This window comes from Nipponia nippon, unplaced genomic scaffold (genome assembly GCF_047370975.1).
Source record: "Nipponia nippon isolate SJK-2023a ecotype South Korea unplaced genomic scaffold, ASM4737097v1 scaffold_5, whole genome shotgun sequence".
NCBI lineage: Eukaryota > Metazoa > Chordata > Aves > Pelecaniformes > Threskiornithidae > Nipponia > Nipponia nippon.
Window position 1 is genome coordinate 56,245,837 of NW_028262369.1, and position 13,679 is coordinate 56,259,515.

Below are 13,679 nucleotides of genomic sequence, written 5' to 3' on the forward strand. Positions count from 1 at the left end.
AATTTAGAAAACAATGAACTTCTCCACTAATTCATGCAAGACCCAAGTGAAATTTGAACCTTTGTGAAGTTATGTTCTCTCTCATTTTCTAACAGTGCTTGAAAACCTTTGAAATCCCAGAGACTCCACAGAGCAATAAGAGTAGAGATGGCACGTCAGCAAGGGTGTGGCGCAGCAGTATACATGGCAGTTCACACAGAAGGGTGTGCAGGAAGGGCACTGAAGATCGACCAGGGAGCAATGGTCTCCATCTGGCAAAAAGCCATGGCCTCGCTAAACTCTGCACCCACCACAACTAACGCAGCTTCCCAGACAGAGCTCCAGCGAGAACACGCTGCCACCTAGTTGTCAGGCTGCAGGGTGTGCCCTACTATTACGCCAGTACCAGATGGCAGCAGTGAGCACACCTGTGGGAGGTGCGCCCAGGTAAAGGAGCTCCTCCACTTAGTGACAGAGCTCTAGGAGGAGGTGAGTAGGCTGAGGAGTACCAGGGAGTGCGAGAGATAGAGACTCTGGAATCGCACCCTACTTTCCCAGAGGCAGGCCCAGCAGGCAGACAGGACCCATGACACAGAAGATTCCCTATCCTTTCTCCACCCGGCTGAACATAGTGACTAAAGGGATAGGGGGCAATGGTGACAAGTTCCTGTCTGTCGCAGTAGGCATGTCTCCTCTCTGACTACCCCACTTTCCCAAGTGCCCTTGCAAAACAGGTATGAAGCTCTGCAAGTGGGACCAAACAATGACAGGGATGGTGGTACATCTGTCTCGGAGGTGTCACCAAGGTTAAGTCAGCCTACACCCAGCATCAAAACAGCTTCCACAAAGAAAAAAAGACGGGTCAGTGTCATAGGAGACTCTCTCCTGAGGGGAACAGAAGGCCCGATATGCAGATAGGACCCACTTCTTAGGGAAGTCTGCTGCCTCCCTGGGATCTGGGTTAAAGATGTGAAGAGAAAGCTTCCTGCCCTGGTACAGCCTTCAGATTACTACCCATTATTGCTTTTTCAGGTAGGCAGTGAGGAAGATGCAATTAGAAGTCCAAGGGCAATCAAGAGAGCCTTCAGGGCCTTGGGACAAGTGGTTAAGGGATCAGGAGCACAAGTAGTGTTCTCCTCTATCCTTCCAGTTGCAGGGAATGATGAGGAAAGATCCAGAAACAGCCAGCAGATCAATACCTGGCTTTGAGCCTGGTGTCTCCAGCAAGATTTCATGGCTTTTCATCATGGGTCAGTTTACAAGTCACCAGGTCTGCTGGCAACAGATGGGGTACACCTGTCTCAAAGGGGGAAAGGATCCTAGGACAGGAGTTAGCAGGGCTCATTGAAAGAGCCTTAAATTAGATATGAAGGGGGAAAGGGGTAAAACCAAGCTGGCTAGAGATAAACCTGGGGGCAGCACACCAACTGAGACTGCCGTCTCAGTGGAGGTAAGGGATGGAGAGCCATGCAGCGGTAAAGATGCAAGGGCTATGGATGTGTTAGAAACCACAGAAATGCCTAAGAATATTCATGTAGGAACTAGGGCTTCTCGCCCCAGAAAGGTGGCAGGAGCAATAGCCCAACTGAAGTGCATCTACACTTGATGATGGTGACGATAGGGTTCAGTGTTTATGGGTAAGAATGAGGGGGAAGGCCAACAAGGCATATATCCTGGTGGGAGTCTGTTATAGACCACCCAACCAGGATGAAGAGGTGGACGAAGTATTCCATAAGCAGCTGGGAGAAGTCTCACGATCGCTAGCCCTTGTTCTCGTGGGGGACTTCAACCTACCAGATGCCTGCTGGAAATACAATACAGCAGAGAGGAAAGAGTGTCAGAGGTTCCTGGAGTGTGTGGAAGATAACTTCCTGACACAGCTGATGAGGGAGCCAACTAGGGAAGGCACCCCGCTGGACTTGTTTGTGAACAGAGAAGACCTAGTGCGTGATGTGACAGTTGGAGGCCGTCTTGGGCATAGTAATCATGAAATGATAGAGTTTTCAGTTCTTGGAGAAGTAAGGAGGGGAGTCAGCAGAACTGCTGCCTTGGACTTCCAGAGGGCAGACTTTGACCTGTTCAGGAGCCTGGTTGGCAGAGTCCCTTGGGAGGCAGTCCCGAAGGGCAAAGGAGTCCAGGAAAGCTCCACATTCTTCAAGAAGGAAATCTCAAAGGCGCAGGAGCAGGCCGTCCCCATGTGCCAAAAGACGAGCCGGTGGGGCAGAAGACCAGCCTGTCTGAACAGAGAGCTTTGGCTGCAACTCAGGAATAAAAGGAGAATTTATGACCTTTGGGGGAAGGGGAAGGCAACTCAGGAGGACTACAAGGATGTCATGAGGTTATGCAGGGAGAGGACCGGAAGGGCCAAAGCCCAGATGGAACTTAAACTGGCTACTGCTGTAAAAGACAACACTAGATGTTTCTACAAATACATTAGCAACAAAAGGAGGGATAAGGAGAATCTCCATCCTTTATTGGATCCACAAGAAAACATAGTGACAAAGGATGAGGAAAAAGCTGAGGTACTTAATGCCTTGTATGCCTCAGTCTTTAATAGTTAGACCAGTTGTTCTCAGGATAGCCAGCCCCCTGAGCTGGAAGACAGAACGAAGCCCCCATAATCCAAGGGGAAATGGTTAGTGACCTACTACACCACTTATACACACGCAAGTCTATGGGGCCAAATGGGATCCACCCAAGGGTACTGAGGGAGCTGGCAGAAGTGCTCACCAAGCCACTTTCCATCATCTATCAGCAGTCCTGGCTAACCGGGGAGGTCCCAGTTCACTGGAAGCTAGCAAATGTGACACCCACTTATAAGAAGGGACAGAAGGAGGATCTGGGGAACTACAGGCCTGTCAGCCTGACCTTGGTGCCAGGGAAGGTTATGGAGCACATCATCCTGAGTGCCACCATGTGGCACGTACAGGACAACCAGGGTATCAGGCCCAGCCAGCATGGGTATATGAAAGGCTGGACCTGCTTGACTAACCTGATCTCCTTCTGTGACAAGGTGACCCACTTAGTGGATGAGGGAAAGGCTGTGGGTGTTGTCTACCTGGACTTTAGTAAAGCCTTTGACAAAGTTTCCTACAGCATTCTCCTGGAGAAACTGGCTGCTCATGGCTTCGATGGATGTGCTCTTTGCTGCATAAAATCTGTCTGGGTGGCTCTACAGAGGGATCTGGACAGACTGGATCGGTGGGCTGAGGCCAGCTGTATGAGGTTCAACAAGGCCAAGTGCCGGATCCTGCACTTGGGTCACAACAATCCCATGCAGTGCTACAGGCTTGGGGAAGAGTGCTGGAGAGCTGCCTGGCAGAAAAGGACCTGGGGGTGTTGGTCCACAGCCAGCTGAATATTAGCCAGCAGTATGCCCAGGTGGCCAAGAAGGCCAGTAGCATCCTGGACTGTATCAGAAATAGTGTGGCTAGCAGGACTAGGGAAGTGATAGTCCCCTTGTACTCGGTACTGGTGAGCATCTCAAATACTGTGTTCAGTTTTGGGCCCCTCACTACAAGAAATACATTGAGATCCTGGAGCATGTCCAAAGAAGGGCAACGAAGCTGGTGAAGGGTCTAGAAAACAGGAGGAGCAGCTGAGGGAGCTGGTGGTGTTTAGTTTGGAGAAGAGGCTGAGAGGAGATTTTTTCGCTCTCTACAATTACCTGAAAGGAGGTTGTAGCGAGGTGGGGGTCAGTCTCTTCTCCCTAGTAACAAGCAATAGGATGAGAGGAAATGGCCTCAAGTTGCACCAGGGGAGGTTTAGGTTGGATATTAGGAAAAACTTCTTCACTGAAAGGGTAGTCAGGCACTGGAACAGGCTGCCCAGGGAAGTGGCTGAGTCCCCATCCCTGCAAGTATTTAAAAGGCGTGTAGATGTGGTGCTTAGGAACATGGTTTAGTGGTGGACTTGGCATTGCTAGGTTAATAGTTGGACTTGATGATCTTAAAGGTCTTTTCCAACCTAAATGATTCTATGATTCTATAATCTTTCTAATCCCACAAAGCCAGATTTTTGTTACCCTGCAGCAAAGACAATCTTTCAGTACTAATAGCTATGTTGGTAACATGGGAATATCATATGCTATTTAACAAGAGTCAAAGTAGCACAAATTATGTATATTTAGTGGGGAACCCTGGGAGGCCAGTGATGCCAGATGTATGCATGGATCACTGAAGAAGTTATGAAGAAGAAAACGTCTAAAAAGAATGTACACACCACACTGCATTCAGCTGATGTTGCAGTGCTCTATAGCAACTGAAAATACTAATACCAGGAGATGTAAGGAACATGTGCAAGCACAGTGGCTAGTTGTATGCTGTGTGTGAAGGGCATATGACAAAGCAATAAAATGAGCCAAAAAAATTTCTTTACTTGGTAAAACTAAAATTTCTACCTCCTGTCGTAGCCAGTTCCTGAAATATATTTTTACAGTTACGTTTTTACTACTGAAGTCAAGCTTTTTCTGTCCTGCAGCTCTAATAAACACAGTGAATATAACTTGAAATAATAACAGGAGTTTTAAAATTTAGGTTTTAATATAATTTATCACAATTATGTTATATTTATTATAGTATAATGTGATGTATAAAGAATTATAATTAGTAGTTTAATAGTTTTTGTTTTATTAAAGTAATGAAAGAAATACTATTCTTCCTAGATATTGTTTTAGTGATACAATTATACATTCTTTTTAATATGCTGTTTTGTACCTCTAAAATATTAAAAATAATAGAAAATAGGTCACAGAGCAATTTGATCATGTAAATAATGTAATGACTTTAGCAGGGCTGAAAGAGGGAAGTGTACACATTAATTTTGTTTATGTGTATATAAGTGAGCAAATGATCAGGACATCAGTGATTACCATATATGTGTATATTTTAACCATTCCTGTGTAAAGATTGTGAGTTTAGACTACTGATGTCAGTAGAATCATCACTTCTCTTTCTGTTGTCTGTTTCAAAACATGGTCTTTGAACTGAAGACAATGCCTTCATTTGGTTTTGTATAGATCCTGTGACAGACACCAGGGGAAACATCTTGCTAATTTGCATTGCACTGAAACCCATCCATCTCAAGAGACTTGGCTTCAGTGTGTTTAATACTATTTATTCATCCATTAAAGTATGTGTACAACTCAAAACTCAAGGAAGCTTGCATTAGCAATTAATGAAAAAAATCAATGAGGTTTTTAGGTAGATTAAAAGTCTTCTAATGACAAGTCTCTGAAATGGCACACTTGGATTAATCATTAATAAGAGAGCTGCATTGCTGTTATCAGTTTGCAGTAATGTGCTCTTAATATGTAGTTAAAAAGAAATGGAAGAGAATAAATATTTCTTTTTACAAATGGATACTAGAAGAAATATTCAGAAAAAAATAGTGAATGCCATAATTATATAAACTATGTATTTTTCCTTTGTAAACTGTATACAATAAGACTATAATTTGTGTTCTGTTGTGGATTGAAGCTGAAATCTTCTGAACATTTTTGAAACCAGTGATACACAGTTGTTGAAATTTTCTGTTTCAGGAAGAGCTAGGTAAATGGGGCTAAGGGCTCATCTTCAAAATTCAAATACCTGTGCCTGATGCAGGAAGGGTTTTTTAGTCTGAAAACTCTGAATCTCACACTTATCAAAGACATACTATTCTATTAAGCAGTACTATCCTGTTTGGTAGTGTCGTGTTCACTGTTCAATGGAGGGTCTATATTGAATGCCTTCTTTTTAAAAGATGTCGTGTTGCTATTATAGTGCCTCGAAACTGAGATGCTAAATGCCACCAGGATTGGGGATACAGTTTCTCCAAGCAAGATTACACCAGCTCAGGTGTCTGCATTCTAAAATGTTCATTTGTAGTAGAATAGAATAGAATAGAATAGAATAGAATAGAATAGAATAGAATAGAATAGAACTATTTCAGTTGGAAGGGACCTACAACGATCATCTAGTCCAACTGCCTGACCACTTCAGGGCTGACCAAAAGTTAAAGCATCTTATTAAGGGCACTGTCCAAATGTCTCTTAAACATTGACAGGCATAGGGCATTGACTGCCTCTCCAGGAAGCCTGTTCCAGGGTTTGGCCACCCTCTCGGTAAAGAAATGATTCCTGATGTCCAGTTGAAACCTCCCTATGGGAGCTTTGACCCATTTCCATACATCCTGTCACTGGATACCCATGAGAAGAGATCAGCACCTCCTTCTCCACTTCCTCTCCTCAGGAAGCTATATAGAGCAATGAGGTTACACCCCTCAGCTTCCCTTTCTCCAAACTAGACAAGACGAAAGTCCTTAGCTGCTCCTCACAGGACATTCCTTCCAGCCCTTTCACCAGGTTTGTTGCCCTTCTGTGGACGCATTCAACTACCTATGGCACACAGTACTCAAGGTGAGGCCACACCAATGCTAAATACAGCAGGACAATCACCTCTCTTGACCGGCTGCTTATACTGTATTTGATGCACCCCAGGATGCAGTTTGCCCTCTTGGCTGCTAGAGCACAGTGCTGACTCATCTTGAGCCTGCTGCCAACCAGCACCGCCAGATTCCTTTCTGCAGGGCTGCTCTCCAGCCACTCCTCTCCCAGTCTATACTTGTGTCCAACGTCCTAGGTGCAGAATCCGGCATTTGGTCTTCTTAAATTTCATGCCATTGATTATTGCCCAATGCTCCAATCTATCCAGATCCCTTTGCAACGCCTATTGTCCCTCGAGACAGTCAACAGCACCTCCCAGTTTAGTATCATCAGTGAACTTGCTAGTGGCGCATTCAGCTCCTGCAGCCAAGAGGTGTAGTAGGTGTCTCCTGACTCCACTTTCACTGTTACACTAGCTTTAGCAATATAGCGGAAGTATTGGTACCTCCAGTAACAGATTTATACTGGGTGAGGCATCCTGAGACTGATTCTTTGTCCCTGCATACAACAGAGTCGATCACAGTCAAAAGCATGAATCCACTCTTTCTTTGAAAGGTAAATATTATAGACACAAAATCTGGAAGAAACAAAACATGTTCAAACATGAAGCCTAATCTTATCAAATCTCAGAAACACAAACTTTCACTTTTGTGTTACTTTGCAGTTTGAAGAGTATCTTTACCAATTATTACACATAAATAAGTTATTTATACAACATGCCACTGTTCCTTGAATCTTTGTAACATCACAAGAATAATGACTTACAATTACCTTTTTCTTATTTTATATTAAATAGCAAATGAAGCAAATATAATTTTCTCAAATACATAGGACTTTTAATTGGCATTTCACCAAAATGACATAAACCTTCAGCTCCTTTATAGCATTTTAAGTATTCCAGATAGAAATAGCTTTACTAAATATTTAAATTTTAGTTGTGAGGAATGAGAATAATACTAAGCTCTAATGTAAAAGTATCGTAAGGTATCCTAAACTATATATATACCAATTGCTAAACAGTGCACATGTAATGCACTGCAGTTGGTCATGCAATATTGGCTTCATGTGAAGTAAAATCTAAAATAATTTTAGGAATGACTTTAAAAATGTGTCACAATTTATGAGAATGAACATATTGATGTATCAGAGATCTTGGGATGAAAAAGTAAAATATTTTTTCTATGTTACTTGAATTTGTGAAAAAAATTGAATTATTCATGTAAATGACTGGGTCTATATGTGTAAATAAGAAAACAACTATCTTATTTATAACTCATAGTTATACTAAGTACAAAATACTTTTCCACTTACACTTTTTTTTTTTCCTTTGACTTATATAATGCCACTAATGATTACAGAATTAGACCTTAAAGAATTTAGGAAGTGTGCTAGAATGATAGCTAGAAGGATGACAAATCAATATTAATTGCTTTAGGATGTAGAGACATGTCTTGGAGATGTAACTTCTGATCCACCTTGGGACCACTAAGTTTTTAGTCAAAAACCTGCAACTGAGAATCCTATAGTGTTCTGTGTGGAGTCCACCTGTTTGGTCACAGTGCGGATGTAGCCAGAAGCATGCCTCATACTTTTTCTCTGTTACCTAATGAAAGTGGAAGTGAAATTTTCCCCCAAAACCAGTGTCAGACCAAATAGCATTGGATCCAGCCTGAAGCTGACCACTTGGGTCACCCTAATTAAAGGACTATTACTGTAAAAAACTTTGTAAGAATTTCATTTACTCATCTAAAAGCCCTCTTTAAGTTACATCAGCAGGTAATGGAAGAGCACAACTTTCCATCAAACTTCTTGTAGGACTGATTGAACAGCACCTGTAAAACTACTCCTGTAGAGGATGCAGCAAGGCAAAATTCTGTTTAAGTGCTGTCACCTTGCACAAGTGGTCTTTCTATGGTCCTTTCCAACTGAAACCATTCTATGATTCTATGTGAAAGATGTCCCTGCCCATGGGGGGGGGTGGGGTGGTTAGACTTAATGATTTTTAAAGGTCATTTCCAACTGAAACCATTCTATCATATATGTTTAGATTCTGGCATATCTGCCTTCAAGGAGGCATATAATCGGCCAGGTCTCAAGGGTCAGCTCAGTCTTCTGAGAAAATCCTTGTCCATGCTATGTTACTATGTTTCTGTTTGGTTTATGCTCTGGAAATGAGTAGAGCCATCTGAAATTTTATGTAAAGTCAGTGTTTCTCACTGTTCATACAGAAGGGACAACATTTTCAGTCCAACTTTTGGCTGAGAAGACTTGGTGAAAACAAGCCTGAATGAATGTATTGAAATGGCTCTTCTACTGATCTTCCAGTTACCAAGCTGAAGTATGAACCCTGAATGCAGTGTGATGGGAATGTGGAACTGGTGACGTACGAGGCAGTACAAACTCTTCTGTAACAAGCCCTGTTTTCTCGCACAGAATGTTTTTATGTACCTTTATTTGCCAGATGATTTAACAAAAACATAAAACAGTTACTCATCTTTAATGTGCAATTAAAGTAATTTATTTTTAACTGGAGATGTACCACTTCGAGTTTGTATGGCATAAGCACAAAAAAAAGGCCAGATTTTAAAAACATACATTTTTTTTTTCTATTATTATATTTTTGTTTGCACCGGTATTGGTTCTCAGTCACACTAGGCTATAATTCAACTATAGGATTCTGCTGTGTATTTGTGGCTTCTGAAGGTCAGCAAAAACCATTGCCTTCTCTCTCACCTGGCACCACATCATTTTCGTACATAAATAAATACAGAGCTTTTGTATCTGAGACTCCATGTGACTTGATACTAAGGAGTTGTGGAAGAGGAAGGAGAGCACACACGTCTTTTACAAATAGTGCAGCTTTGATGTTTTTTTTTTTCTTGTGGTCTAAATCATATACAATGAAATAATTCTGTATTTTTTATATTTGAACGATATACAACGAAGAAATTCATGTGATTAAGGTCTTCGGTTTTCAAGCTCTCAGCTGAAAAGAGAAAGGGAAAAAAATGTAGCTACAGATCTTGTATATTGATGCCCTGTTTATAAAAACCCTCTGAAATTTGTATTAGTCATACTTACAACTGAAGAGACATAGGAAGGAAATTGTATCCTGTCTATAGATTTCAGCCTCTGAGTGAGAAATACTCCAGCTAGATATTACTGTGGTACTTAACTTTATTGTGTTCTCCTTCAGAAATCTGTTTTAAATGATAATTGTGTTTGGCTTGTCAAGCAGCGTTAGTTCTGCAGTGTGGATACAGGCGAATATTGCCCTTGAGGTATCTGCACTTAGTGAATTAGATTAAAATATCTGGTTTTTAGCTTCTTTCTCAATCATAAGCATTTTAATTCAGGTAAACTCCTTCCCTTTAATCCAGTCAGTCTCTACCAAGTTCCTCATAATGGCATTTGAAAAGTAGCTACATTGAGTGACAGGAATAAAAATTCTTTGCTTTTTGCATACTAAAAATGCAAGAATTGCTGCCTTTTCATTACTTCTCAGGTACGTTGAGCAACAGGAAGAGCAGTATGTCATTTGTTAGGCCCCTACTGAAAACAGATTTCTGTCCAAAAAGTCATCCAAGAGTTCTTCAAAAAGCTACGCAATTCATATTACATTTTTTTTAGTGTTCTCTAACAAGACAGTACTATTTCCAATCAATCATATTGTAGTCAGATCGTAAGAGAGATCATGAAGATATCTGGTATGTATCTGTTTTCCAAGGGAACTGGGGAAGATGTAGTTATAAATGCTCTAATTAAGGGTTTTTTTCAGTGCATTGTATTTCACAATGTACATTTTGGAGTGCGTTTATCCATGACACCTAAAATCTATGTATAAATGCAATGAAATTATTAACAGGGCAGACACAATTATATTTTGATTACTGTTCCTACTGGTAAAAGGCAGCAGCATCCTCCACCAGGTAAGGATATGATAATCTTTGGTTTCAGGTATCGTTATCTGAAGTATAAAGGTTTCTGAATAGGTAGACTATGATATATTTGCTTTGTTCTTCTCAGGGCTGTTAATGGCAATGTTAAAGCATGATGCTTCTCTGATTACATTTCACTAACTGCCATGAAGACAGCCCTTGCTCATGCTAAACAGCATTTTCCTCTAAAGGTGGCTTCAATGTTATCAGTATGACTGCTACCTACCAAAGGGCTGGATTTTGATAGCCTATAATTTTCTATGCCACCAGATTATTACAAATGATATTTTGTTAGTTAAAATTTTTATTTTGTCTATGGTACTGGGTTTAGAAAACCCAACAACAATTCACTTAAAGAAGAAATATTTTTGTGTTTTTGAAATAAATATTGACATCCACTTTACTTCAAGATGATGTTTTTATAAGTTCTAAGAATAAACTTTGTTGTCATTGAAACTGACTTGGACGTCTGTAAAAGAGTAGGTTTCTAAAAAAAGGAATAATTCAAATTCTTGTACATCCTAAAGGCACCTAAATAACTCATGGAACAACACAAGATTGAAAGCAAGGCATTAAATGTTCATAGTAATAAGTTAGTTATTGTGTTGTTTCTAATAAAGCTAATACCGTTAGCATTTAACATTATGTTTTGGTTGCATCCCTCCCCCCGCCATGGTTTATCTCTTAAAAAATAGTATTTTACAGCAGAAATGTGTAAATTTTCTTCCTGCAAATGCTTGTCAAAGAACATGTGACATTACATTATGGGCTTTACATTAAACTAACAAATACAAAGTTTGTGAAAAGTAAAAGTAATGTATCATTATAATTTCTTTCTGATAGTGACTTGCATGGTATCTACATTTTTAAGTAGCCTGTCTTCTACAGAAGTGTGTGCAAGTCAGTTTATATGACTTATTGACTGTGATTCTTCCTGAAGTTCACAGTAATTACATTCAATCAGAGATTACAAATTCTAGCAAACTTTAGACCTTTCACCAGATCATTTTTGAAGAGAAGCACTTCAATTGGATTTTCCAAAGCAGTTGTTCCAAATCACTGGTACATATACAAGAACAGGACTGACAGACTTCTGTGTGGTTCTAGTTGAATAATAACAAAAAAAAGTTTTACAAATGCCCTGAGAAAAAAGCAGCAGTGACTTTGCTTTGATGAAGCTCACTGGTTCATGTTACTATTACTGACTAGTGTTCAGCCTGTTACAAGGGTATCTGTGAAAATGTGGACAGACCTACTCATATTGTCACAGATTTTAACATATTTCTTCATATCAAAATTTGAAACTAATTTATTCATTAGCTGAGATAAGTATATATAATTATGTATATACAGAGCAATGATATATATGTAGAGATCATATATTCTACTGTATAGAATATGGTAGATATGTGTGTACATATATGTGTAACAATACAGTCTAAAATGACCACATGCATAGCTCTGAAATACAAATGTCATGATAAGACCAAAGTGTCTGTTCAATTTAATTCTAAATTCAAAATTTTCCCCTGAACAGTTTAATCTGACTCCTCAAAATTAGTGCCACTAAAGTCCAGTTCTGCTTTCTTATGCCCTTGATATGTGAGCTTAGCTTTTAACAGTCATATATGAGAGGTCGGACTACCTAATTGCCTAATTTACACTTACACACACACAAAAGAAAAGAAAAATTATACTCTTTCTTCTTGGTAGTATGAAGTCAAAAACTTCCTAAAAAGCCTGAAATGTACCTTTTATTTTCCTTCTCTGTCAAAAATTCATAGATTGCAGGAGTGAATTAATTCAGGTATTTTTGTACACATTATATTCAAGGTAGTGTTCATTGAAGCTTGTAAGAGAAATGAAAAGGCCCTCACTGATAATTATAAGACTTTATGCAGTAGTGTCATATCTAACCTAAATCTTGCACATTCACTTTTTGTTACGGTTCAACATCCCAGATATATACAAAGTTATTTATTCCATCATTTTAAAGGACTGATGTTCTTTATCTATGTCGTGATAGTTTGCCTTTAACCAATCCATATCTGAAGCAATTAATTTCAGACTTCTTCTAATAAGAAGACACTTTTATGGTATTTTAAATTGCAGAAGGGTAAATACAACATCCAGAAAACACCCAGTGGTTACCTCTTTCAGTGCAGTTTGCCGAAAGCACTTCAGGTTTGTTAAAAGTTAATGTGCAGATCTGGCTCCTTCTAAAGTGAGTGCCCTCTTGGCCAAATTACTGCATCATGTTGACCTTGCTTTGGCAAGCTTACTCAGCATTTTCCTTGGGGCTACTTTGGAATATATTCAGTTGAAGGAAATATGTGAGTTGGTTTTGTTTCCTACTCAGGTTTTGGCCGGATTCTACAGTATTTGTTCTTTGCTCCTCAGCTACTCTGTAGCTGTGTCAAATTCACGTAAAGCCCCTAGTAATTAGCATTTCAGTTCATGATGGAATGTAGTAGGGAGACTTTTATAATCATAGGACAATAATTTAGTTTTAGGATATTTGGATGTTGCTTTTTTTTTTTACTCTTACTTATTGTTGCCAGATACCAGAACCAGATACTGGTTCTGAAAAGCCACCGAAAAATCAGAGGGTCATATACAAGGCATTGTTCCTGAAAGTAGGTTCAACTGTCTTGAAATTGTTATTCCTATATTAGTAGGGGATATTAATACTGTAATTATAGGTGGTCAGAATTTTTCAGTGAAACTCTTACTCATTGAGAATGCTACTTGGTAAAAATCAACAGATTTTGCTGTATCTGTTTGACAGAGAATGATAAAGAGATGAAGGGAAAGTTTCTACAACAACAATTAGCCCAAACTTGTCAATGCTGACTCATAGAAAAACAGCTTAAGCTCATGTAAATAGGTTGATCAGCACAATTCAACACTGTGTATTCACCATCAGGCTACAGGTTGTTCTGGGAGACTGGAGACAGGGAAATAAACAAATATAAATCTTTCAAACCAAAGTTATGCTGAAAGGCAATTTGATTTTGTTTTTAAAATATCCCAGGTTTCACCATACAAACATACTTATTCAGAATTGCTTTGGCTGATGTACCTAGAAATTCACTGAGGCAGAAGCCCGGTTCTGACAAAGATTGTGCTGGAAATAAGCTCTGAAAGATTTAGTTTGAAAGAAGAAGGGATACAAAACCAAGAAGAAATTAAAGTTACAGAGCAGTATCCTGGATGTTTATTGTCTTTTTAAAAGACATGGGTAGTCTTTTTTTGGTATTATTTTTAAATCACTTCTTTGATAGAACTTTAGGGGAGCTTTAAATGATTCAGTTCTTATTGGTCTTTATATTGGTTTT